This window comes from Motacilla alba, chromosome 2, assembly GCF_015832195.1.
Source record: "Motacilla alba alba isolate MOTALB_02 chromosome 2, Motacilla_alba_V1.0_pri, whole genome shotgun sequence".
In the NCBI taxonomy this organism is placed as follows: domain Eukaryota; kingdom Metazoa; phylum Chordata; class Aves; order Passeriformes; family Motacillidae; genus Motacilla; species Motacilla alba.
The window spans coordinates 144,146,029-144,172,810 of NC_052017.1; the positions used below are offsets into that span (position 1 = coordinate 144,146,029).

General features: G+C 43.9%; 1 protein-coding gene across 2 annotated transcripts in view; it reads right to left on the reverse strand.

The window, feature by feature from the left end:
* The window catches only part of ST3GAL1 (ST3 beta-galactoside alpha-2,3-sialyltransferase 1), a 78,937-nt gene that overhangs the window by 42,884 nt on the left and 9,271 nt on the right, over positions 1-26,782 (reverse strand). Inside the window, exon 1 of one of the 2 annotated variants that reach the window (XM_038163943.1) lies at positions 13,192-17,819. The exons of the other annotated variant lie outside the window; for it this stretch is intronic. The gene's annotated coding sequence lies outside the window, so the exon portion shown is untranslated. Of the gene's footprint in view, positions 1-13,191; positions 17,820-26,782 lie in introns of those variants that run through there. 2 annotated transcript variants of the gene reach the window in all.

The following is a 26,782-nucleotide window of genomic DNA, read 5'->3' on the forward strand; positions in this document are numbered from 1 at the left end:
CTCTTTATGGAGCTCTTTGGGAAGGTGTCACAGAGAAGGACTGATCACCTCTGGTTTTATCTCCTGACCCACTCAGGTCCACTTGGTGTGGGAGAAGAACCCCTTGGAGGGGAAGGTGGCACAAAACAAGCAGGTTATTCAACACCCACAACAAGCCCTTTTTTTGGTAATCCCTCCAAATACCACCATACGCAAGACACGCTGGTGCCAGCTCTGCTTTGCAGATGTGGAAGGAGTGAGTGAGCCTGCAGGCATCCATCTTTTTCTCACCATTTTACAGAGCTTGAGGTAGAAATATAACATCCATCCCTGGCTCCCAACTCTGCTCCTAACTCCACTTCTTCCCTCTCCCAGAGCTGCTCAGCGTTTTGACAGTAAATTATCAGGAATGGGAAGCTGGTGCAGTAGCAGACTCGTTACTTTGCCCTCTGCAGTCCCTTCACACCTCCAACCTGCAGCTTTTTCAGGGCTGTGTTTCAACCTCTGAACACTTGTTAGGCAGCCATCCCTGCCAGGGGTAAAAATTAGTTTAAGATGGAGTTGGCTGCTGTTCACATCACTCTTTGCCAAGTCTGATGCTTCCCTCAGCCAGATTTCCTGGCATAGCTGGACTGAAGGAGAAGCACCAGCTGTGCAAAGGCTACTGATAAGGGCCATTTAGTTTACAAATGCATGGGTAGATATCTCAGCACTAAGCAGGTAATGGGAGACTCAAACCATAAAAATATCAAGGCTTCTTTGGGTCCAATTCACATCCTTGTGCATGTGTTTGTGGCAAGTGGAGCTGAGTTCCATGCACGACCAGTGTATGGGAAGTGCTGCACCCCATGGGCACTGCTGGCAGTGCAAACCTGCAGGCACAGCAGCCACTCCTCAATCACAGCAGTGGAGTCTGGGGGTCCACCTGAGACCCTGGGTGCCCCCATCCCCAGCTGCACTGGGACACTGAGCCCCCGTGCCACTTGCCAAGGCTCTCATTTTTGCAGCGGTTAGAATGGCTCCTGCTGGAGATCTTTCCTATTTCCACACTGACACCAGCAGAGCTGCTAATCTGAGTTACTGTCCCCTGCCCCCCACGCAATAGTTTCCATATATACAAACTCCAGAGTTAAGAGGCTTGCATGATGCTTTTTATAACTTTACCACCAACTCAGTTTTTAAGAGCCTTTTCTTCCACTGTTGTGGACAAGATTAGCCTCTGCAATTTGACTGCGCTGCTATGGAAGTAATAAGAAAAAAAAGTAATTTCTTTTTCTTAAAAAAAGAAAAAAAAATCAATAATTGGCATTCCCGTGTAAGGTCTCTGACATTAATTATAAATAAATGTTAGACCTACTAAAATAAGAAAGTGAATTTATGGCAGCAGGTTGCATGCTGCTGCTGAAGCCTGTGTGGCTGCTGCGATACAGATGCAAAAATATAAAGTCTTGAGGACTGCAGTTTGTATTTTATTGCCTCGGAAAATAAATGTGTAATAGCAATAAATGCACAATTATTTAGCACAAAGCCAAAAGACTTCGCAGGCATTTATAGGCTGATGGATGGCTTGCCTGCCTGCTCTAATTTTCCATAAAACAAGGAAGACAAGGATGGAGGAAAATAAACAATGGCTGCTGTCACTATGATTAGCTGCGAGGCGCCAGGTGAGAGCAGCTGGTCCCTGGAGAGGGTAACACTGAGCTGCTTCAGCTGCTTTTTGCTTCAGGAATTGAGCCCAGATTGCAGCACTGCTTGGCAAGGGCAGCTGAGCAGGGGAGGCAGGGTGGCAGTTCCCAGGGTCAGGATGTGCCCCATCCCTGGTGCCTCCGGCAGAAGAATGGAGCAGCCGCTTGGGGTGGGGTGAGGAATTAGTGCCTGCAGTGGGAGGAGGGGGTTGTAGTCAGCCCTGCCACAGATTGGTTTCTGGACAAGAAAAAAGACATCTGGCCCTGATAATCTTGGGGGTCTTTTCCAACCTTAATGCCTCTATGATTCCATGAAAATCTTGCTGGTGCAGAAGGCAGTGGTCAGATGTCAGGGGTGTCACTCATTACGTGACGAAGCAGGGAGAACCTTAAAAGAAAAAAAACTGGGGAGAAAAAGGTGAAAGTCCTTCAATGTCATCTGTTAAAAAGCAAGGAGTGGGGCGGCAGCATTTGAAACTCTTTATGGGATAAAGAAAGCTTGCAGGCAGAGAGCTACCAGCTGGTTCCCTGGCTGTGATTCCGTGCCCCATGGCAATGCCTACAAAGGAGCCACAGGGCTCCATGCTGGGGCCCTGGCAGCAGGAGCTGGTTTGCCTGGCAGTACTCACCACAGTTATCTGCTGCCTCCACCTTGCACCTAGAAGACTCCATGCTATTGTCAGCCACCCCTATTCAAGAGCATTTCTGAGTGTGAACCAGGCATACACTAACAACTTGTTTCTTATTTGTTTTCTTCTAGCTATGGATGTCCATGTAGGCATAAAAGGCCAAATTTCACATACTGCCTTTCTCTGGGTCAGAGAAGCCACATGCAGCTGTTCACATTTGCACAACCTCTTTCAGGCCACTGAGGTTGCAAAGACATGAATCTGGGTGCTTAGTGTGATATGAACAGCAGGTTGCTTATGCAGAGAGCAGTAGTCCTGCAGAGGGTAATGTAAGTATCCTTGTGATGGTGGAGCAGGTGAATGGAGGTGTTCAAGCTCTTGAGTGACTCCCCACGAGCATCCAGGATAAGAGCCAGGATGTGCAGCTCCAGCCCATCCCTGAGACAGAAGCCTCAGTCTCACACTTTCAATGCACACTTGTAATTTTGGAGTTAAATTCTTCCCCTGAGTAATCACAGCGCAGAGAGTCACTCCTGCCACTGGAGATGTGGGGAGCCTCACTGTGCTGGTTGGACCCTGGCTGGATGCCAGGTGCCCACCAAAGCCCCTCTGTCACTCCCTTCCTAAGCTGGACACGGGAGAAAAATATAATGAAAAACCTGTGGGCTGAGATAAGGACAGGGAGAGATCAGTTACCATCACAGGCAAAACAGACTCAACTTGGGAATTGGAACAGGACAATGAGAAATAAAACCAAATCTTAAAACATCTTCCCTCCATTCCTCCCTTATTCTGAGACTCAACGTCACTCCTGATTTCTCTTCCTACTACCCTGGCAGCAGTGCAGGGAGACAGGGAATGCAGGCTGTGGTCAGGTCACATTGTCTCTGCTGCTCCTTCCCCCTCAGGAAGGCAAACCTCCACAGACTCCTCCAATGTGAGTCCTTCCCATGGGCTGCAGGTGTGCAGGATCTGCCCCAGCGTGGGACTCCTCCACAGGTGCAATCCTCCAGGACCCAGTGACCTCAGGGTGTGCAGAGCTGTTGCTCTCATACACTCCCTCCTCTGGCTGTGGGCAAGAAGAACTTTTTCCCCTTCTTATGCACATTATCCCAGAGGAACTACCAGTGTTGCAGATAGACTTGGTCCATTTTGGAGCCAGCTGGCATTGGCTCAGCTGGACATGGGGAGAAGCTTCCAGAAGCTTCTAACAGAAGCCACCCCTATAGTCCCCCCCCGCCAAAACTCTGCCATGCAAATCCAACAGACTTGCATTCTCATTTACTGGGCTCCCAATTTAGACACTGAAATTCAGTGCCTAAGGAGAGACAGTGAGAATAGCCCAGAGTGCAGAGGAAGGAGATACATCAGCTGACAACTGAGATGTTTTTCACTGCTGGACTTGTCAGTGTATTTTGAGCCTGCTCCAACTTCATGCAAAGCCAGCTGAGTTTTTCAAATGATTTCCACCAGCTGTTTTATCCAAAATCCCTTTTTAAAAACAATTAAGGATGAATTTTAATATTGCTCCTATTTATGGCAGTGGACATTACAAGCAGGGCAGCTCCTATATTCAACAGAATCAGGACAAAACCCCCCAAAAATAACAGATTAGAGACAAATGCTGTCTGTCACATCAAGTCCATTCACTTCAATGAGAACTCCAGAAGCAGGTCCTGCAAGAAGGGTATTACTCTTGCTAGAGGGAGTGTCCTGTGAAGGACTCTTGATGTAACTTGTCAGACCCTAGTTCAGATCACAAAGCCAACAGAAAAGTTTCAAGTAACACACGGAACATCTTTCATCAATTACCAAGCTCGAATGTGCAATCAAAAGAATGTTAAAGACTGAGTTTGGCATTTCCGCAATACATTTTCTCTGTGTAAGAATAAAAAAATAATCAGTAATCATCAGTATGACTGGTCTACTTGGATTTGAAAGCAGATAATGAATAGTACATCCGTTTTTCACTTATTAATATAACTAAGCTTGTTGCATAAGATCTGCTTATTTTTGGAAAGCAGCTCTTTTCTACCTGTCCCAACAGCACATTACTGTGTTGGCAAGAAGCACAAGCTTTTGAGTCAATGAGAGAATTTCTTCAGTTTGAACTCACTTGCCAAAGATTTTGTCTTGAAAGTCTGGGTCACCCATTACAAGAGTTTTTGAAGGAGAAGGTCCCCTTGACCAGCTTCCATTTCATCTGGCTGTGTGTGATGCCTGCAGTTTATTTATCTCACAAATGATTACAAAGAAAATTTTGGTAAAGACTCTTCTGCCAGATCACACTCAAGAGTGCTGAGAAGACATCTTCTTCCACCTGTCTTTGCTCAGGACAAAACCTGTTGCTCCAAATCCAAGGTTAGACACAGAACATGGTCCATAATGGCTTTCATCCCATGCCTGTGATGTGTGTGCTCCATGGGGCTGAAAGATTGATCCTGAACCCTGCAGAGGATGAACATCCCAGAATACCCTGGCTGGGACTGAGCCCTAGGAGATCTCATCCCTGCCCCACAAACAGATCTGCAACAGCTGAGGACTTCCTGCAGTGTTCTGATGGCTTCTCTGCACTGCTCTGTGCTGGCTCTTAATACCTGGACAGACTGGAGGTATAGCCTGAACAGACAGTCCTACTGTGCCTGTCACCCAGCGTTTATATTCCTTAGTCCAAGTCTCATAAAAAGCCCAGGTGTTGGTCTTGGAAAGACAAATCAGCATTTCAGTATTTACTTTTGCTTCCATGAGGAGCTATCAATGACATCCAATATATATTTTAAAGTGCTTCTCTTTACCTTACCACTGTACAAAACTCAGAGCTGGGGGAGAGAACACCAGCCTGTATCTGAATGCAAGCAGTTACAAGGTTTGAGAGTCCAGGGGGTTGTGGTGGATCCATATCTGTATCTCTGAATGGAGTTCTCAGGGGTTTATGAAGACAACAATGACTTGGGATACCTCAGCCCTGCTGTGGTCATAAAGCTGATAAAAAGGAGAAGACCAAAGGCATTTACCTTTCCAACTCTGCTTAGTCTAATTTGGTCCTAATAAGGGATAGTCAACATTGCACCAATACAGCAGAAAAACAAATAAGGCATTAGTTGGCACGTTAAATGGCTCCTAATGTCCCTCCACAGCCATGCAGTGTGCTGTCATCACTACAAGCCAAGTACCAGATGCCTTTATTTCCTTTATTTTAAATTGCACTGAAGAGATACTGGTCTCAGGGTAGGCTTTGTCCAAAGGCAAGACTGATCACAGCCCCTTCCCAGGCAAGAGCTGCTCTGAGATATCATTTTCCCTAGCACTGAAAAATGCTCCTAGTTCAAAAATTCATGGCATGGGTTCAAATGTCTCCTAGAAGCTCTTTCAACCACAGCCACAAATATGGTTTCACTCTTCAAATGCTGCATTGGCAGCAAAATCAAAGCTTTGCCACTGCTTGGCCATTCCAGTTTGGAAACAGTATTTTTAGCCAAGATTTCTCCAGTCAACCAAATTCCCACCAGTCATCAATCACAGCAGCCTGCTCAGATAAAGGTGATACTCTGAATTTGTCTACAGCAAAGTAACCCCTTGATTTTGGTGCTCTTGTGGCTTTTCCTCAAAGGTAAATTTCTTCATATGAATCATTACACAGAACCCCTCTGTCTTCCAGCTTGCTATTGAACCATCCAGGAAGCAGCATTTAAATGCAAGAAGGTAAAATAACAGTATTGACTGTCCTTCATCTGGGTTTATTTAATTCTCTAAAGCAAACAGTTTGTGTGAATTGCAGTCCTGGTAATAAAATCGTCTTGCACATTTGCTTATAGAGGGTCACCAGGGAGAGCAAATGCACCTGTACTCAGCAATAAATGTTTGATTCTGTGTTGCACAGCAATTATTCAAAATGAGAGAGACTATTGGATCCAAGACTGCTGCCCTTTAGGACTCAGTCTGTCAAGTTGCATAGCTGTGTACATTTTATCCAAGTGGATTTCATCTCCACAAACTTATTACTGGGTGATATTCCAGGCTTTCAGTCCAAGCTGCACCAAGCCTGCAAAACATTTGACTACCAGACTGTCTTTTCTTTGCTGTAAGGGGCATTGCTTTTTTATTATTATCATTTTTATCAATATCCCATGGCATATGAAAGGAGCAAAATTTAAAATGCATGGGTGGTTTATTCCAAGAGGACAGAGAAAGGCAGAGATTTCAACTGAATCACGCCTAAAATTGCTTCATCCCTGGCTTTAAAAATGCCATAGCTTTAGTCATCAAGAGGAAGTTATGATGCTGGCATGTATTTATTTTCTCATGTTTTTTTGTACTTACTTCAGAAATTTATCAGGAATGTGGTATTTTTCTGTCTTCTTGAATTAAACAAGGAGCCATTAATACATTTTACAAATACATCCTTCTGTAGATACTTTCTTGACATTTATTACTTATCTAGACTTGGACTTGATGTACTTTCACATACTGCTCAGCAAAGAGAAATGTAGTAAAATTCCACAGAGCTTTAAGTGCTTGCAGAGATGTGAACCAACTTCTCCTCAAAGAAAGATTTAATCAATGCAGTGCCACCCCAACCCTGACCAGATGATCAGTCACCATGGCTTTGAGCAATATCTTGGGATGTCTGAGCTTACACACAATTACAGATCACTTAATCACCAAATTTAATCAAGATAATAATTAGGCACTGCATCCTGTTTAATGCACAAGGGTGTGAGCCTTCCAGCTCCTGCTGCCAGATCGGACCTGGACACAGGAATGGAGGTAAAGAATCAGCAAAGTCAACAAACTATATCCATAATTATAGAATAAAAGCTAAACTCAGCTTGCCAAATCCTTAAGAAATCCAGTTTTGTGTGCCAGTTGAAAACCCAAGCCTAAATGATTCTTTCAACAACCTATTTCTTCAGAAGACCAACTTATTATTTTGCATTTGACCAGGCTTGAGAGATAAAGCTCAGGGTCCTGGCACAGTAGGTGTTCAATCGGTGCTTAGTAAGCACTTTCTGCTCAGATAAACCCTGCTCTGCAGAAGGGATGAGGCGGGAAAGAAAAAGCTCAATTAAGTGACTTTTTGAAGGTCAAAAAGCAGAATATAAATCTGTCAGTCTTCTCAGCCACTGTACTACACTGCCTCTTGCATCAGCTTTGTAGGTCCAAGAAAACAGTTACAAGACTCTACAGTTAATACATTTTTTGAAGCAGCCCATATTAACTGTAAGCTACGCAAAGTCACTTTCTGGGATAGATTCTATTAAGAAGATTTTTCCCTGTTTTCCTCCAACTTCAAAGTGCCATGTGAGTCTCCTTGTTAGAGCCCAGTGACATCCACACATCACTGAGCTGGAGAACAGCTGCAGCAGCAATGCATCTATAAACATTAAAAAGCCCAGAAACATGAAGGCTTGCAAGAAATAATGGAGGGCTGTAGAAAATGGACTAGATGACCCAGCAGGCCACATCCATTTCTAAATTCTACAAACCCTCTGTGTTAAAAATAGGATGAAAAGTTTTGGTTTTTTTTTCTTTTAAACCAGTGGGGATATTGGCTAACATTTTATATTCAAAAAGTGAGTAACTTTTAATAAGGGCCAGCAGGAAACCAACTCCAGAGAGTGATGGGGAAGTAAAACCCTTTCTTTACATACTTAAAAAAATGAGACTTTAAAAAAATAATAAAATAAAAGTAGAACTGAATGATGGTTACATTTTAATCTTCAGAGCTGCTGTTAGCTGCAATAAATCCCTTTTGTAAAACTGGTGTCTTGAGCTGCAAATTCTTATCAAGAGTGTTATTATCAGCCACTGTGGGACTGTGAACAAGAATTCTCACTGTATTTTAATGGCTGCTGGCCATATCCATCAAAAAGGGGACTCTAACACACATACAGTTATCATTGTTCAAATTTTAATGGATATATGGTATTCCCATTCATTATTCAAGTGACATTCAGATGCAGTTTCAGTCAAAGCTGCCTCTTCATAAATGTTATTAGCTACAAATGTGCCTTTAATAAAATATTACACTGTGCAAAAATAAAGCATTGTACTGATAATCAAAGGAAAATGAATGGCAGGAACTAAAATCCACAGCAATACAGTCTGAACTCCTTAGTCAGTGAAAAAACTCTTTGATTTTAATGATCAGTTTCTCAGAACCAGCACAGAAATGCAGGATCAGGTCCACTGGGCACACACAGGACACAAAAAAACACCTTCTCCAGACTCTTGTGGCTTCCATTCAGAGTGCTACCTGATTGAGTCAGAAGGGGTCTATCAGTGGTCAGTCTGACCACAGCTCAACAATACTGTCTGCAAATCCAATATACATCGTCCTTTGGACAACTTTACATTCATTATCCAACTGCTTGGATAAAGGACAGCACACCTTGGAAAACCCTCTGTAAATGAGTGTTGCATATGGTTCAGTGCCATTAAGACTCTGCTCTTGTTTGGGTGCTCATATTTTTTCTTATTAACTTGTATATTGAGGTATCTTAAGCTAGGCACTCAGAACGGAAACATCCTAAATCTAATCAGGTGGCACACGCTGGCCCCAGACTCAAGCCAGGAAACATCTGTTTATTTTCTCTACATTAGTCCAGCTCAGCAAGACACTTAAGCACACATCTAACTTAGTAACCACTACATAGTGCAGATACCAATGCTCTGCTGAATCAAATTTATAAAAACCCAATAGCAGTCAGTAATAAACACTGTGACTGAGCTCTGCAGCCAGGAGGCTGCAGCACACTGCTGGGGTCTCAAACACAGTGTCCACTCCAATGCCATAGGCCCACTTCCCTGCATCCCACTCAGTTCCAAGGCCCACAGCCACACACTCCTCATCCTCTCTGTCTGGGAATGAGATGTATTTCTACATAGGAGGTACCAACTTTGCAAGATCTATCTTGGGTTTCCCTGCCCTGCTCTTCTAACTGTGCATTTGAGATGGAAATACTGTCAGCAGCAAGGATGGCTGTCTGAAGCAGGAGGGACTGGAGCAGAGATGGTTTACTTGCCAGAGCAAAAGGCTTCTCTTCTGCAGCAACTTTACATGAAATTGGATTTATTTCTACCAGGATGAAAGAATAAAACACTTCAGTGGAGTTGAGAACCTGCCCCCACTAAGTATAGACAGTTCCTGCTAAACCTGGTCAGCTCAGATGGAACTCTAGACTCTGCTCAGGGTAAGAGTCAGAGAGAAAACAACAAGAGGATGCCTGACTGCAAACTTGTGCATCTAACCCCTCCTGGTCGGCAGCCCTCTTCCCACACTGGCACCTAAACTCTACAGAAACTTTGTCATAAAAGAAAAAAAAACAAAGTAGTAGTAGTGGTAATGTTCCCAGAGGTACCTGGTGTGATGTCCCTGCACCATTATAGAGCGAGCATTTGCCCTGTACCTCATGGCTGCATACAACAGGCACCCAAACATCACTCCTTTCCCTCTCTCTGCCTGTGCTTCCTCAGAGCTCCCACACTGTACGTGTTGTGCCCAACACACACGGACGAGATGGGCTTCTGCAGGAAGTCGGTTTTGTTGAGAGGAAGACTGAAGGCCATCCTCCCTTCCCACCACTGAGGGCTCTGCTCAGGCTTACACCTGAAGGATTAATAATCTATGACCTGAAAGAAGACAGCCAGCACTGGTTGTTATGTTTTTGGAGAGGAGGAAGAACTTGGGAGGTACTTTTGGGTGAAGGTTCGAGCTGAAGGATCTGGAGTACAAAACAGGCACTCTCCTTGTAGCCTGACGAAGGCCTTCAAACAGGTGTGACTTCATGCAATGTGGAGGATCTGGCCTTGACTTATGTACAATACATAAATGACCTTAATGGCTCAAGAAAAAAAGACCAAAACAGTCTCCAAACATCAGCCAATTCAACAGCTTTAGGAGAACCACTATCAGCATCAAGAAAGATGTGCCCAGGGAGAGATGCTCAAGGACAGAGTACAGTTTTATTGGAGTAAAACTGGATTAATCCAACTGGTTTTGATGCACACTAATCCCAAAGAAGCACATCACTTTTTCTATACACCGAAAATGATTTTTTTCCCCTACAATTTGGGTAAACCTTTCAGATATCCACCATTTGATCCTGAAGATTCAATTTCATAAGGAAGTTTCAATGGGAAGTCATTGTCCCTCCAGCCTGGGTGGAATCTGTCACTGTTGTTATTTTAAAAGGTGATCATAAAAAGACACCTCGCCCAGGCTACAAAAACCAGCATTTTAATCTTGAAACTCTTTCTGTTATGCAGGGTTATTTCCATGGAGCCAGGAGGGAAGAAGTACCCTCTTCACTGCTGCTCCTCACTTAGGGTTAAAACACTTTCCAATCCTACATTTTTTAGCAAGGTGATTTCTCAGTGCCTTTGCTAGATTTAAAAATGAAAATTAAAGCATTATTAGGGGGTAAGGGTCAGGCATATACGCAGGCAACTATTTGGCAATGACTCTACCTGGAACAAAGAGATTCTAAAATAAATTTTTTAATGAGAAGGATGGAGAAAAGCCAAGCAGAAGTTGCAGAGGACACCTCATTAAAGAAATTGATAAGCCCAAGTCAGGTCAATCTGTTTAAGTAACTCAATGGCTTCAGTCAGATTGGAATAGATCTGTTTAATTTGCCTTCAGAAAAGCAGCAGCACAGTGGGAGCGGAGGAGGAGACCTCGCAGGGAGCCATAAGCGCTCCGCTAAAGTCGGTAATTTTGCAGAAAGTTGCATCTGTGGTTTACTCACTTGGAAGAGAGACATCTCACAAGAAATGAGCTGAAGGAGTTGTAGGCAGTGAGAGCAGCCACACTCAGCACACTGTGACAGGACTGTGGGACCTCCCCTGCTCAGCCACAGCCCGCACGGGACACCACCAAAAGAGCCAATCTGGCAAACACAAAACACTCAATTTAAGGCATGAGCCAGAGCCTGGCTTATTTTTACACCTTTGCTGCACTGAGAGAGTTTCAGCAAGAAAGAGGAGCTGATTTGCTGCTGGAACAAAGAGCTCAAAATATGGTTCTCATTTTGAAACTCAAGCTCAGGGGCCCTGAAAGGGAAAATGAATTCTTGCAGTTCACAAGGACTGTGCTGTGAGCTAAGCAGCACTGTCTGGTCTCTGTCAGGATGTCTGCCCTGCTTCTGCTCGTGTGCTACCCACAGGTTTATCACTCACTTCAGGATTTCCATGATGCTGAGAGCAGCACAGCCACCAGCATGCCATGCAGCCTGGCTGGAAACTGCCACAGCCAAACAGCATTTTGCTCATGAATGCTGCTTCCAGGGCACTGCATCAGCTGCACCTACAGACTGCTGCTAAGCTCAGGCACCTCATCTGCAGGTACCTGGGTGACCTCACTTGTGAGACTTTGGGGCTTATTTCATCACTGAGCAGAGGAATAATGTCTTTAAGTAATTGCGTGGTTTGATAACAGGTAAATAAGAACCTTGACTCAAAAAAAAAAAAATTAAAATAAACCCAGTGCTGCTTTTATTGGACAGATAGCAGCAATAACATGGGAGGTTTTGTTGTGCTTGGACTTAATCTGCCTTTTAGAGATGATGTAGAAGCAAATATCTTAATGATTAAGAGGCAAACACAGCGCAAATGGAGTCCCTGTCACCCAGTCTGCAAGCAAGCATTAAACTTTATAATGTATGACTGTACACAGTGATGAATAAGTACATCTCTCAGAGGCTTTTGTTCCTTGCAGCTGTGTTCTGAGGGGCTTGGTGCAGTCCCAAATATTAAATAGCCCTCAGAAGGCCCTCAGGAACCATGAGGTTTTGAATTCTTTGAATAGACCTTCTGGTCTCAGCATTGGGAATCACACTTCAATGCTTATCCAGCTAACAGGAAAGTTAGAAAAAAATATTAAAACATGAAGGGAGAGATTCCCACATTGCTACCCTACCTGAAAAGGAGGTATTTTAGTGAAACACCATTAAGATGACCATGACAACATCATTAATCTTATCAACACAGCAATAACCCACAAGACTAAAACCTGCAGCATCAAAGTGAAACCCATTTATCTGGAACTGAGCAGATTATATTTTAGCCTGGAAAAAGGTATTACATCCCAATTGAAGGTTCTCCTGATTTTCCAAAATGGCACATGTTAGGCACATACTTCACCAGGAACAGGAGGATCCCAGGGGTCCCAGCCATTTGATGCTGCACCAATGTCACCTGCACTACTCATGACAAACAATCAGAGTGGTTTGGGGTGGAAGGACACTTAAAGATCATCCAGTCCCAGCCCCCTGCTGTGAGCAGGGACACTTTCCACTAGACCAGGTCTCACTTTCCACTAGACCAGGACTAAGCCTCATCCAACCTAGCCTTGAACACACACCAAGGCACAACGAGGACCCTCTGGCAACCCACCACATACATAAATGGTTCCCCTTTGGGAGGAAAGGAGCTACACAGGTTGAAGAGATGAAGATTTTAGCCAGGATTTTGGATGGATGATTACTACAGACCATTAAGCTGCTCTCCTCTGGCTGGATTTATTGTTGACTCAACAAAGTAACATGACAGGGGCTGGGTACCTGCCAGGGCTGTGCAAAGCAGTTGAGCCAAATTTATTTAAAAAAGGAAAAGCAAGTGTAAAATCGGAAGGAAGCCATAGACACTTGTTTCCTCTTGCACCTGCAAAACCAAAGCTAACTTCCCTCTCAATGGGAAAACTGCAAGTGCAGAAGCCAGAAGCTTGTCAGAAATACTCCTTGCCACCAGGAATACTGTCAGTAGATGTTTAAAAATCCCATCACCATCACGCACTTCCCAAAGTTGAGCACATTTTGCTTCACCTTCTCCTAGCAACTTGCAGTTCCTTTTCTAAGGGGTATGACTGACAAAGCAATGAGAAGGGGAAAAAAGCAAACCTGACAAATGCCCACGTCCCCACGGCAGCCAGCTCCGAGCAAGCGGACACGGCGGGAATCACGGGCGTCTCAGGAGTGGTGAGAGATGGATGATCTGGATCTGCAGAGAGCTTAGGTCTGTCAAATGACTTCTGCAGGCTTTGTGCCAGAACGAAGCAGAATGAAACAGAGATAATCTGCTGAGAGAATGCCCCATACAGCAGGGGAACAGCCAGACAGATGCTTCCTGTGCATGATATTCCAGGGTAGCATAAGATACAGATAAGGAAGAGGTTCAGCAAGGTCAGCAGCAGCAGGTCAGAGGGTGAAAAAAAGGTTAAAAAAATTGGAATACAACAAAGCAAAAGCAGAACTACAGGGCAAGTGCTTGTGCTGGGAAGTTGTGACTCCCTGAGGCACTGAGAAAGGGCAGCCAGAGCAGCAGAGAGCCACCTTGGAGCAAAGCTGCACACGGGCTGGTGGTAAGTTGGGGATTTCTGCAAAGTCAAATATTCATAACAGGTTCAGCAAAAACCTTGCAAATAAGGAAAGTATCATTCTGAAACAGACTTAGTACTCCCCAACCTGAAATGCAACTTTTGATTCAAAAGCTTCCAGAGTTAGAAAAAAAAAAAATCAACATGCTAAAATGGCATACAGTAGAGGTTTATTTGCTTTTTTTTTCTGGAAGCATCTGAAAATCTAAGGATCATCCATAACAGTCATGTTAGACTCAAAAGAACTGGCCACAACTTAGTTTTGTTTCTTTTTAATATACTTCCTTAAGTATCTAAAATTAGGTAATTAAGAAAACAGTGCCTCTAGCAGACATCTGGGCTTTCCACAGTCAGATTTTCCAGCTATATCATGTCCTATTCAGCAACATCTTTCCTCATCTTCAAGTATTTTGGCGTCTCAGGGGATTTTAGATCACATCATAACTAAGGCTACAGCTGCCCAGCTAGTGACAAATAATCAGAATATTATGAGTTGAACACACAGAGAGACAGACAGCAGTGTTGAGAGCCAGAGGTGTGATGCAGAATTACAATACAAAATCTTCTGAAAGTGGATTGTGTTTTCACATCCCTTAGCTGCATTTGCAAAGCATTGCTCCTTTTACTTCTCTATGATTGACCAGTATTTTTGGCTTTATTTTTTACATACTTAGCTGTTAACAGAGAACAGAAAAAATGTTTCTCTACTAAACAAATTTTACTTATGCATCCCCTCATCCCTTCCTGAGAAAAGCCAACCAAAAGCACACTTTTGCAAGGACAGTAAACGTGTGTAAGAGCAATGGGCTATCAAATTAAAGACAAATGTGTTATAATATCAAATCTGACTTCCATGCACAGCAGAGCTGTCCTGCTGAAAAAGGAGCTAATGGATCCTCTGCTACAAATCATCAGAAAAGTGCATTTGAGCAGTGTGAAAAAAGAGAAATTGCCACTGAAATTACAACTGTTCAGATGGTTGTACAGGAGAAATTCCATCCTCGGGTTATCACCAACAGCTGGTGTTCCAAAGGACCACCAGAACATTATGAAAGGCTCTTTCAGACAGGAAGAGCCATTTCCTCCTTACCCATATGGAGGCAGCAGTACAACCCAAACATGAGACACACCATATACCTGGTGTACCAGAAACCCTGCTCTCCTGGTTTACTCAAAACTACAGCACAGCAGCAAAATTCATGGTCAACGAGACTCTCATGAGCATCACCATTCCACTGGAATTTGAATGGTGCTATTCTTTCATTTGTGAAAAAAAAAGAACACCCTAACATTTGCCCTGTGCAGAGGGCTCATAGCATCCTTTCAATCAGGGACATGGCAAAGTAATAAATACTTGAGAAAGCTGTTTCCTCATGGGGATAAAAACCACTCTGAAAAGGGCTCACTCACTGCACGTGTGGGCACTTGGGATGGGGTCAGTCTGGACCACCTATCCATGATAGTGTACAGGGGGTATAGGCAGCAGGAAGGCACCATCCAGCTTTCAGCTGAGCCATGGATCTAAGCACAATTGAGTATGTGGGGTTTGACTCTGTTTCATGTGTTCAGGTTTTATGGAAAAGAGTCTGGGTCCTTAGATCTGCAGAACACATCTCAGTCAACCAGGCCAGTGATTTTTTTTTCCTCCTTTCTACAGAAAGAGGAACAGATCCTGTTCATTTTGGACCATAAGGAAGCTTCTCCATCTCCTCCACATTCGTCTAAAAGGAACACCTACATGTTAGATATTTTTCAAAAGATAACATACACACACACATACACATAGATTTTTTTTGTTGGTTTGGGTTCCTTTAATGACATAAAAGAAGCAAGGCAGCATGGCTCTCACTGACTTTCATTAAGGTGCAGGCAGCTCTGTGCTGTTTGGGCTCTGAAAGTCTCCCCTCAGGTTACCGGATGGGCACTACCTTGGTGCTTCAGTTCTCCACAGAAGAAGGTAACCACAGACTCAGCATTAGCTCCCTCATTTAGACACCCCAGCCTCTGCCCTCTGGCCCTTGCATCCCCAGCTAAGAGGTTAATAGGATCTCACTCCCAGCTGTGCTGGGGCAGGACCCAGCTGATCTCACCTCACACCTCAATGCCCGAGCAAGTCATCAAGGCTTCTTTAACTGTCAGCACAGAGGAAGTCCCACCTCCAGGGCCTAATTTTCCAATGCCTCCTCTAAAGGAGACAAATTACATTAAAGTACTCATTTGTCATTGTGCCCTATAAAAGGAGGACAGATTACCAGGCCTGACAGCAGCACATGCTTTGCAGATGCTTGTACCCTGTCAGATGTACCCAACATCTGCACTCCGGAGTATCTGCACTCTAAGGAAGCTCTAGCACAGGAAAACTCTCCTTCTTGCATAAGGAACATGAACTGTTTTCACCTTGTACCATGCCTGTCCTCCATGCACTCACTGCCTTTCATTTCAGAAGGAGAGCAGTCTTCTCCTGATTGAGAAAAACTGGAGTATTCTTAAAAGAAAATGAAGATCCAATTCCCTCTGTGACTCGTTCCTGCAATATTGTTTTTATAATATGGGATTGTAGCAGGGTATTACTCCCAGTACTGATTCTGCCAGTGGCTTTATCAGCCAGCAGTGAGCAGAAGGGGCAGATGGAGTGCGAGTCTTATCCATGAGAGCCACACATGTGCCCACATAGCCCTGGAGCAAGATGGAGAAACCAGGCCCTACCCTCAGTGCTGAAAGGCAGGGCTTGTCACCAAACATGAGCATGGTTTTCATTCCTATCTTAGTCATCCCACATGTTTTTGCTCTCCACTTTGCTTCTTAAGGAAATAAGTCCCAGAAGCCAGGTGTTTTCCCTAGCTGCTTGTTTTCTTGGCTCCTCTGATCACTGGCTTCAATCGACAGCTTTCTCTTGTCCCTTTCTGTCCTCACCATCAATCCAGGACACCCAGGAGGACAGTGCTCTGAGCAGCCTTGCCTGAAAAGCCACAGAAATAAAGAATAAAGGAAACATGTCTGGGAACAAAATGTACTGGAGCTGGAATGTTCAGGAAGCCCTGAAAACCTAAAACCACCTTTCCTGGCATGCGTACAATTGCCACATTTCAACCCCCCCTTCCCAGCACTGGGACCAAGTGGAGACAGAGATAAAACAGTGACAGGCTTCATCCTGCCAGAGAAGAGGAATTCCATGGTGGCAGCTCTCTCCAATCTCCATCACTGCCTGTCAAGGACAGTAGGAGAATAACATCTCTGAGTGGTCACCAGAGCCACTGCACACTGTACAGCACCTCAGCTTATGGACCTGCCTGGGCAGCAGAAATTCCTCAGGCCACCAAGGAATTTTCTGCTGAAAAGGGTGACACCTTTGCAGTTCCTTTGGGCCTGGCAGCTCTCCAAACTCCCGTCCCATGGGGCCCTGCTGTGCACCTGGGCTGATTCACTCCTGCACCCTTCTCTGCTCAAGGGTCATCGTGGCTGGGTCTCACCTCTGCTTTCACGGCAGGCAGGCAACAGCATCCCACTTGGATAACACCTCCAGCAGTGTCCCACATCTTTGTCATGCTGATAGCAAATCCTGCTGTGGGACATCTACACTCAGCACGCTGTCAATCACTACTGTCACCTGTAACCATGTCTGCTACGTACCAAGATTAATCACAGAATGGTTTGGGGTGGAAGGGACTTTCAAGATCTTCTTGTTCCAAACCCCTGCCACTGGCAGGGACACCTTCCATTAAAGTGAGTTAGTCACAGCCCTATCCAACCTGGCCTTGAACTCTTCCAGGAATGTGACATCCTCAGCTTCTCTGGGCAGCCTGTTCCAGTGTCTCGCTGCCCTCACAGTAAATGAGCCACTCATTCTTCTCATCCAGTCCATTAAAGGCTATAGGGTTGCAACTTGCAAAATCTAAATCTTTTAGATGAAATTCCATCTAAATTTGCCTCTGTTTTTCTTTCCTGTACATCAGGAGGCAAGACAAGTGCTCTATTTCTCTTGTTGCAGATTGGGACCTCTCAGTGTAGACCTACCTGGTTTTTATTACTCCCACACACAGCAAAGCTCCCCTTCCCATTGTTACCCCTCTGACACACTGTCACTGCAGGGGCAAAAAGGATGCAGAAGAAGGCAATGACACAAAACACAAGGTTTTGACCTGAAGTTTATTCCTCTTTTATTCCTCTTTGGCTGTCTGAGGCTGCTTGAAGCATGAATCCAGTTCTGTTGTTTAAAACAGGAACTACACAAGTGACTCACATCTTGATGAGAGAGAGACCACTGGCTTTTTCATCATGTGCCAGTGCTCAGGGCATGCCACTTGTCCCTGCTTACAGCAAAAAACCAATTCCTGCAATTTATTCCTGGCTCTGCTGTGGATTGCATGGCTTTGGGGAAATTGCAATGAAAACTGGAAAACTTGACAATTTTAAACTGATGCTTACATTCTCAACAGCCTCTTCCTGTACGGATTGTTTAAGCTCCAATGCTGAAGCTGAGATTTCAAACTTGTGCTTATATTTTGAGTTTCATTCACATAGTCATTAGCAGCATTAAATTGGGGGAGAATCTGCTATGAAACTTAATCAGCTGGTACCATGAAAAAGTGCTGGCATGGCTGTTTGATGCTGTGATAGAGGCTGGTACTCCAAACCAGGAGAGAGAAGAGCTTTTCAAGTTCTGCTCATTATTGCTTTGCAATGACACAGGAAACAGCAAGGGTTTTAATCTCTAAGTAATTTTGCATTCAGGGATTTGGGAACAATCTAGAGGATATAGAAGATGTTTTGTTTTCTCCATTAAATGCTTCATTAACGTACTGCTCATTTAATAACAGGCTTGGGAAGAAAAAAAAAGGAAATAAATGATGTGTTTTTATGCAAAACCAAAACTCTGAAACCTCTTTGCTCTTGTTGTGCTACAAACAAGCTTGCTTGAGTTACAGGAGACTTGGCTTTGCATAAGAATGTTTCACAGAACAAGTGGGAAAAACAATTTTAAAACACAAGGGAAAAATTAAGAGGGAAAACACAAGATAAGATGGCCAGATGAGCAGTTAAACACTCCGACACCTTGATCTCAGCACATCAAATAGAATGCATCTACTTACATGCAGCCTGTGCCCTCTTCCTAAAAATACACTGCCTCCTTGGTGCAGATATTTGATTTCAGATCAAAGCATTCTCAAAGGTTGTTTGCTTTTTTTTTTCTTTCAGCCACTTCCAGTCACTTTCTTCAGTAACCCTCACTGCTCCATACACCCCTTGATACACTGAATACAGGGCAGCACTTCAGATTCAAGTTTCAGGGCTGTACATCACCATGACTGATCAGACTTCAGCAAAAAGACTGTGTAATGAAAATTTCAGGAAGTGGGAGGATTAACGTTGGTGTGATACCACAAATCAGTCTTCATTTTGGAATAATTAAGCCCAGCAGCTACAAGCCTGGCCACACACCCAGGGCTGCTACAGGTACCCTGCAGCAATGTAAGCTGCAAGCTTTGTGACTAACACAGATTTCTGGTGGGACTCTGCCCAGCAATCCCCAGTAGTGGGAGCATTACTGCTGCAGGCTGCCCGGAGCAGTGGTGGGTGCTCCACACCTGGAAACACTCAAGGTCAGCACAGACAGGGCTCTGAGCAACCTGATCTAGTGGAAGGTGTCCCTGCACCTTGCAGGGGGTGGGACTAGATGACTTCTAAAGGTCCTTTCCAACGCAACTCATTCTGTGGTTCTAGGATCCTTCTCCCCTGCCAGCCTATCCCCAAGGTCAGAGGCAGAGTGTGATGCTTGCAGGTCAGAGGAGCAGGAAATACAAGAAGCATCTAATGAAGTTACACTGGCCATCCAGGCAAAATGTGGTGAAATCCTGGCCGTGGTAAATTTGGTAAAAGCTGCAGGCAGAGGAAGGAACTCAACAGCCTGATTTGCTGTGGCTGGGTTATTTTAAGCATAGTAGGAAATGCATCGATGATCCTTGGTTTAATAATTGAGAGCATCAAACTAAAACTTCAGGCCAAATTATGTTCTCATTTTAGTTCATTTAGATCTGTGAAAATGAATTGAATTACTCAAGATCTTCATCGATGTAATAAACCTGGTCATTTTGGCACTGCAGTCCATGGGTACTCATTACAGCAGCTAAACCACAGCCCTGCTCCAGATGGCTTGTCTCTACAACATAGCATACATCCAAGGCACTCCAAAAACTAATCACCCACTGATCATATCACTTCAATTAAAAATTACTCAATATTTCCAATTGCTGGCATCCATTTTAGAAATAACAGAAAATTACAAAGTGCTTGGCCAGTAATATGCAGCTTTTCCTACACTGCAGAAATGTCAGCTAAGCAACATTAACCAGTTCAGCAAGGCAGTAGATTTTATAGCTGGTATGTGGTGTATTTAAAAATTTCTTCACCTTTACGTCTGCTATGGCAACAGACTTTGTGGGACCAGCTGAGAGCAGAGACAAACAGGGAAAAATGTCTCTTACCCTATAGCAGATTTATAGATGGAGAGAATTTTTAGATAATTTGATTCAATCAAACAGCAAAAGCTTCAAAGGAAGGTCCAGTGTCACTCTTTTTCACTGAAGAGGACCCAGGTTGAGGCACACATTGCTGCAGAGGTAAGACTGAAGGAAGGGAGAGCTTTGCTGAAGAGTGTGGGATTAGCCAGCTCTCATTCCCCCAGTAAATCCCACATTTGCTTACATGGCACTTACTCTGGTTTATATCAGGTAAATATAGAAAAGAAGAGATGTGGACCTGAGATGATGATAAGTATTTTATGGAAAACAGAAAAATGCAGAGATCTCACTACAAAGTTTTCTGGGTTACTCATATGAACTATAGACACAAAGCCAACTGGGTTTTTTATTCTAATGCCAACTCCTCAGAGCATTGCTCACCAGCTGTCTCAGCTTGAATCAATGAAGTCTCACTTCCAGGAATAGTCATTAGTTCCTCCAGTCTCTGCTGATAGACAGGCAGGGTTTACATCAGCCATGGCTAACAACTTGGGAGTGACTAGCAATAAAACTGAATACACCTTTGAGGAAGTAGCAGACATCCTTAGTGATTGTAAAGAAAATTAAGAGTATTTTCCAGACAAATGACTGCGCATGTCAAATTTGGTTCAATATATTTAATGTCATAACCATGCTTTCAGGTTGGAAAGAAAAAAGTAGCTCAGCTCCAGAGCAGGAGCAGATGTTTGCACGGGATGACTGAACCAGGGTGAGCAAAATCTTCCTATACTGAGCCTTTTTGTTAAGTGTCCCACAGGTTCAGTGTTTTTTCCACTGTGCTTGGCGAATCAGGGGATGTAGGCATCCTACAGTCCATAAAGACAGCACCCTTCAAAGTCATCTAACTGCTGTAGTCTAAAACTTGGAACATCTCAAATGGACATGGCAGAGAGACAGCTACGAAGAAATTTGAGCTGATAACAGAATTCAACAACAAAATCTAAAAGGAAATAGGTGGGCCATTGCATGAGGCTGCCCATCTGGTTCCCACTGTATGGCTGCATTTAGTATGTTCAAACACTGTGCAAATGTGTCACCACAACAAAATTGTGCTTTGCAGAATGACAAACATGACCTGTTCATTTGAGAATATGCACAGGTGTATAATAATATACCAGTTTCCTTTAGAGCAGCCCCATGAAAAAGTGTTTTCAACCTTTTCTTAACTCAGTGTAAACACAGCCTTAAAAATGAGCATGTAGACAACCAAAACATGAACAAAAAGAATATTCATTTGGGGCCATAAGGAAGTTGGCATGATGACTTAAAGGCAACCTGTGCTTTCCCACCCTGAAACTGTACATTTGCTTTTGGTACCTGTCTCAGTGAACACTAACTGAACCTGTGCTAATAAAAATCAATTTTATTCTCAGCAGCTAAATATGACATAGCCTTTTTTCTAGAAACCCCAGTATTTTCAGCTAACAGCTTCACACTGTTCTAGGTTGCAGACCTTTTCTTACAGATGCCACTCATGACCAGAGACTCAATGTACTAACTTATTTTTGCTTCACTGCTAGCAACCAGAGTCGTGGCAGGTCATTAAAGAGATTTGTCTGGCTGAACAGCTTCCAGAAGTGCAATGAAGTAGTTATTTAATATCCTCAGATGAAAGATGCTATGCAAATGCAGAGCACTATGTTGCACCAAAAAGGATCCTCTAATTACCTCCTATTAGTCCAATAGAGGTAAATGGGGTTTAGCCTGAGGTTTTGCAGTGCCATTTCCCTGCTAAACAAGCTGTAGTCGACTTAGCTTGACAAATTTAAACAGTTAACCCACAGGAACTCAGGTCTCCTTTTCATATTTGCAGGTCAGCTGCCTTGAGACAATGTCTGAAGCACAAACAGGCTTTCAGGGCCAGATTCTGATTTCATTCAGGATGGTGTAAATCAGGAATAATCCCTTCAGAGATTAGTAGGAGTGAGATCAGATTCAGGCTCTTGGAATTAAAAAGTACAAACCATGTGCTTGTGGGCTTATTCTAATTCTGCTAAGTACAACACAATTCTCTTTCATGTCCTTCTCCCATTCTGTCTAAAGCACTCTGAGCTGAAGAGCAAAGAAAGTCCTGCTCTGAACACACTGCAGAAGATTTTTGGCATTGCAAAATATTTTTGTCTACAAAGTTCTTAAATAAGCCTTGTGCTCTAAAAAGAAAAAAACAAAACCCAAACCAAAAAATCTCCACTAACTGACACCAAAAAGAAGACAAAAAAAGCCACCTTCAAATTACACAAGCAGAGTGAAGATATGTTTAAAGATCCCCCTTACCCCCAAACTATGAAATGAAATACAGTAGCCATTTTTACAAGAAATCAACACATTTAATTACTCCATTTTACAGCATCTGTCTCTGGTTCTGGGCATATATCAAAGGAAAGAACAAGCAGAGCCTTTGCTGATGCTTGCAACATCCTTAGGAAGCATCTCAATGGAAATTCCAGCATTGCTACAAATTAATGCAATGTCATCTGAAAGTTACTTGTGTCCTTTCCATGCCCCTGTCTCCTTTGATAGGTCAAGCAATGAAAATATAACCAGGCCAGTCAGCACCTTGTTTATTTTCAGGTAAACTCAGGAAACCAAGTCACCACCTTAATGAAAAGTTCATCTCTGTTCAGCTAAGACAAAAGGATGCAACTTCTGCCATTCACTGTGGTGTGGTGCACCCCTGCTAGCATAGTGGCTTTCAGTGTGCACTTAAGAGAATCCTGGTGAAAGAAGCCAAGTGACAAATCTCCATCCTGCTTAGATAAAGATACAAATTCCACAAGTGATGAGGAACTATGAAGTTACCCACTGAGAAGGACAGCATGAGCCTGCACAAACACTGCTCCATTTGGTGCCGAGTGGTGGCTGATTTGGGCCAGTGTGGGGCTGTGTTTTGGGTGGTTTTCATCCTGCCACGGTGGCGAGAAGACTGGGAGTCCATGGGAAGCTGGGAGGAGACACAGCCAGGACAGGTGACCCCAGCTGACAAGAGGGATATTCCAGACCATGTGGCATCATGCTCAGTGTATAAAGTGGGGGGAACAAGGAGGAAGGGGGTACATTTGGGGTGACGTCGATTGTCTTCTTCAGTCACCATTACCTGCAACAGGGCGCTGCTCTCCTGGAGATGGCTGAACACTTGCCTGGCCATGGGAAGCAAGGAATTATTTCCTTGTTTTGTTTGTGTGCATGGCCTTTGCTTTGCCTATTAAACTGTCCTTATCACAGCCCTTGAGTTTTCCAGCTTTTACCCTTCTGATTCTCCCCCCAGTCCCACTGGTGGGGGAGTGAGAGAGTGGTGTTTAGTTGCTTGCTGGGGTTAAACCACAAGTGTTTCAGTCTCTCTGCCATGATGTTTACATCACTTAATGCTTCCTAAAATAGCCGACTGGGCAGGCTGAAGGACATCTTTCATGATAATGCCAGTGCTGTGGCTTTGTTCTGCACTTCCTGAAAAAAATTCAAACCAATTTTAACTCCCTCAACACCCAAGACACTCTCTGGGTGCCTGCAGCATACCCTAAAGATCACTCATCAGGTTTGACATCTTTCACCATGTACTGATGACAGGGATCCCTTGTCCTGTGTCCTTTCAGGAACAACATCTTGTTAACATCTCATGTCCCAATAATTTTGGACAGGAAGCTGAAATTCAGTAGGAGCTATAAATAGAGTGGGAAGAACTGTCACACCAGTGAAAGAATCTCCTTGGGAAAGGGAAGAACAAGAAAGAAAATTTTGGTTTTACTCACTTTCAGCTAGACTCTTAGACAGTGATGACTGATGGCTCTAAGGAAAGGGCTACACAGATGGGAGAGTCCTGTTGGCTTTGCGTAAGGGAACTATCATTGACAACCCTGTTCATACAAATGCCATGTGTTTTACAGACTATGAGAAACCACAAGCTTTGTAAACCTCAGTAAGCAGATGTCAGCTTCAGCAATCAATTCAAATACATGTGCTGAACAACATTCCCATGCTCACTCGGAGGGAAGCATGCTGCCCTCGCTGACTTCTGAAATATTTTGGTCTTGCCTTTAACAGTCTCCAGGTAATGAGCAGATCAAGCTCTAATGAGCTCACCAGACACGACAAGTCTACACTCAAGGTTACTGAGCACGACCCTGTTCTCTCTTGGAGACAGGGGAAAGTGTAATGCAGCATTTTCTCCTGACAGAAGAGAGTATCATAAACAAAACACAGGACTTGGTCCAAGATGCAGAAACACCCTCCTTTCCTCGGAAGTCAATATTGTTGGTGCCAGGCAAAACAATGCCAACACTTACCTGCCCAGGAGTAGCAATCGGCTCACAAGAGAGCACAGCAGCTGGAGGGGGAGATCTGAAAGATTGGTTCTGACAGCTATAAAAGCAAGAGATTTTTAAATATTCAGAAAAACGTCAGTGCCCTAATAACAGAATTTCCAGCTCCAAGAACTAGAGTTGTCAACTGAAGTCTGATCAGATACAAAAGTAACAAAGGCAAATTTGGATGGGTTCCCTTTGTAGAGATGACAGACTGTGAAAGAGATACTTTTCAAAACAAGCAAATCTCTCCCGGTTTCGCCCTTAACTTAACCCTTTGGGCAGAGGTGGCAGCTTGCCAGATCTCAGTGTTTAAGTGAGGTGGATGTCAGCAGCACAGCAGGTGGCACCAGTCCCAATTGCACCAAGTTTCATCCTTGTAAAGCCAGCTGGTCCCTTCCAGGAGTGGGAAGGGTTACATGCCACCCTGGGAATCCCACCCTCAGGGTGCCCCTCTGCCAAGCAAGCCTGAAACTCCCACAGCAAGTCCATCACGTTGCCTTGGGGTCTTGTTCCAGCTCCAGTCTGTTCCATGAGAAGCTCCTCACTGATATCTTCTGCATATCAGAGCCACTAAATTTCCAAGCAAGACAGTAAAGGTGTAAAAAGTGTACTGGCAGACAACAGCCAGACTCATAATACTATTTTCCAAACTCAGAGACATGCCAAATGTGAGGTTAGCAGCTCTGAGAGCAAGGCAGGGGGGAGTTACACCTTAAAGAAAAGCTGCTTTCCAAAATGGAGCTGTGCCTGGTGGGTTTATTTCAAAAAATACAGAGGACTTCTAAGTTTGTGTGGAGTAAGATAAGTCAGAAAAAAGACATTTTGAGCAATGCTTCTTTAAAAATTCACAAGAACACACAAAAAAAAGAAAAGTCGGGTGTGTCGCTGACAGCTTGCCTGAGGAGGATCTAAGGACTGCTTTCTGCTGCACTAAGATGAAACTCTTGGTCCAGCTTGTTCCCACAAGACAACTGTCCTTTTTCCAAGATAGTAACTTGAAAATTGGGCAAATTTCTTAGGATTGTTTCTCAGTTAGTGTGATGACAGTCACCACAGACAGGACTCAGGTATTTTAAGCCAAGGGGATAAAGGGCTACTGTCACTGGAGTGTGGGAAGCTTTTCTCCAAGGAACAGTACAGAGTAGCCACACTCCTGTCTTAATCTGGTAGAATTTTAGCTTTATATAGCTGCTGAAGAGGCTGGAATACAAGTCCTGTTGAGGGAGATGGGGGTGTTTAACCTGGAGAAATGGAGGCTGGGGGCAGACCTTCCCTCTCTCTACAACTACCTGAAAGGAGGTTGTAGCCAGGTGGAGGTCGGTCTCTTCTCCCAAGTAAAAAGTGACAAGATGAGAAGAAATGGCCCCAAGTTGCATCAGGTTAAACTGAACATTAGGACTTTTTTTTCCATGAAATGGGTTGTAAAGTATTGGAATTGGCTGCCCAGGGGAGTGGTGGAGTCATCATCCCTGCAACTGTTCAAAAAACTTGTGGATGTGGCACTCGAGGACATGGTTTAATGGTGAACACGATGTCAGTGCTAGTTTGATGGCTGGACTTGATGATCTTAGATATCTTTTCCAACCTAATTGATTCGATGATAGAATTCTTCATCCACACCACTTCCAGGCAGAGGAAAAGTGTGCATCCTCCCAAGACAGCAGAAGCAAACCTCAGCAAATGAGCCACTCTCCTACAGCAGCAGCAGGTCAGGTGGCAACAGAGGAAGAAACAAGCACTCTTCTGGTGCTCTGTGAAACAGAGACCTCCCCCTCCAAAGGAGATTGGTAATTCTAACCTATTGATTCTTTTCTATACTGACCTTTATAGTTTTCCTTTATTGAAAACAGTCCAAAATGAATTGCAATGCCATAGCAACATCCTCTGCCAATACTCAACTCAGTATCAACAGGAGACTTTGGCCTTGGGGAGAAGCAGCTTATCCTTAAAGGCCTTTGTTTCACTGCTACTTCCAAGTGTTTCAGCCACTTCTGCAATTACTGTTTGTTTTTCAATAACCTTGTATTTTTCAACAGCCAGTTTCCATCTCCTGCTCCTTTTTGGCCTCATAACCAGTTATGTAGTTGCTTGAGATAACTTCTGTTTGAAGCACTGGGTGTTCTACACAACAGAGTTAGAGAGCTTTTGGAGAAACATAAATCAGTGCCTTACTTGGGCATTAACACACAACTTTTGTTAGTGCAATTAACTGTCCAAACTGTGAGCATTATGCCAAATTGTTCCTGACAAATCTGGTGGCCTTCTACAATGGCCATACAAGGGTCTTACAATGCCA